This window comes from Neopelma chrysocephalum, unplaced genomic scaffold (assembly GCF_003984885.1).
Source record: "Neopelma chrysocephalum unplaced genomic scaffold, ASM398488v2 Primary Assembly neopelma1_101, whole genome shotgun sequence".
Lineage (NCBI taxonomy): Eukaryota > Metazoa > Chordata > Aves > Passeriformes > Pipridae > Neopelma > Neopelma chrysocephalum.
Genome location: NW_020897764.1, coordinates 2,832,859 through 2,834,527, shown reverse-complemented (window position 1 = coordinate 2,834,527; position 1,669 = coordinate 2,832,859).

The window sequence follows — 1,669 nt, the reverse complement described above, 5'->3', positions numbered from 1 at the left end:
TATATATATATATATATATAAAGCAGTTTAGAACAGTCAATGCCAAGGGAAAAGATGTTTGTCATAAAACATGGGCTCATTTGGTGCTGAGCTGTAGGCACTTTTGCTTCCTGCTAATTCTGGTCATGCCATGAGGTTATAGAGCAGAAAACATTATTTCCAAGCAGTTTAACTCAGTACTGGTGGAAAACAGAATAGCCTGACTTTCACGACTGAAACATGATCTGAGATGTTCCTGTCCAGCTGTTCTTCCCATGTGCACAACTTGGTGCTCTTGTATCCTGGACCTAAGCCTTGACCTGGTATTCCCAGAGCTCAAAGGCCTTATGGTTTAATATTTTTTTCATGCATACAGATGTCAGATGAGGCTGTTTTCAGTGTCCCAGTGCGAGCCCAAGACACTGAAGACATTGTCACAGGTCCACGCTGGGGTAAAACCAGAAGCTGCTGGGAGGAAGAGTCCAGAAGTGCAAACTCAAGGTTTGGCAGCGTGATGGCCCACATCTGCCTCAGCCTTGACCATCCCACGTGCCTGTGGACAAGGTGAACATTGTGCATGAGGAAACAGGCTCTGCCAAGGATGTATTTGCAAAATGACACGTTGCAAAGGTATTTCCACCCCGCTTTTGGGTATGGAGCTCCGGGAGGAAGAGGGAAGGGCCAAACCCTGCAGATGAGATAACACAGCAGGGGCCTCATGCTTTGGAAAAGCAAGGGAAGGAGGCAAAAAAACCCCACAAGGTGCTTGAGCAGCTAGTGAAAATACCCTTTGCTACTTATATGAGGTTGAATGTCCTGACCTGTAATGGCCAAAGCATTGCATGAATTTCTGAGAAGTTTTCAGGAGAGCTTTCCTTGACCCACAACCAAAGCATGTGACATTTTACTGCCCATCCCTCACGTAGCCTTGCTCAGGCACTTCTCTGCCCTACAAAATCATGATGATTTTGTCCAGATGAAAATCTACATAGTGCCTCTCACAGGTCTACATTCTGAGAGGAGGATTGGGTTATAACTTAGTGTTCCCTCACCCGCTGTGCTCCTGGGTGTGGGGAAAAGGATGAGAAAGCAATACAAAAGCATGTATGTCAGCTGTAAGATCATCTCTCAGGGAAGACCTCCTTGTTCTCTCCAACTACGTAAAAGGAGGTTGTAGCCAGGTGGGAGTCGGTTTCTTCTCCCAGGTATCAAGTGATAAAATGGGAGGAAATGGCCTCAAGTTGTGCCAGGGCAGGTTTAGACTGGATATTAGGAAAAGTTTCTTAACCAAAAGGGTTGTCAGGCATTGGAACAGGCTGCCCAGGAAAGCGCTGGAGTCACTATCCCTGGAGGGATTTAAATGATATGTAGATGGGGCATTTAGGGACGTGGTTTAGTGGTGGCCTTGGCAGTGCTGGGTTGACAGCTGGACTTGATCTTATAGGTCTTTTTCCAACCTAAACGATTCTATTCTATGATGTGAGGACCTCACTTGTTCAAACTCACAACTTGATGAAGCAAAGGACCCCTCGAGAAGCACATCTCAGGCAGCCACAGCATCTAACCTGTGAGCAAGGCAGGGATGAACAGCAGCCACAAGGGACTGAGCAAAACCCAACCTCAGGGTTTGGCCCAGCTGCCTGCAAAGGGGTGGTTTGATGCAGGAAAGTGAACACAGCTTTGCTCTTTG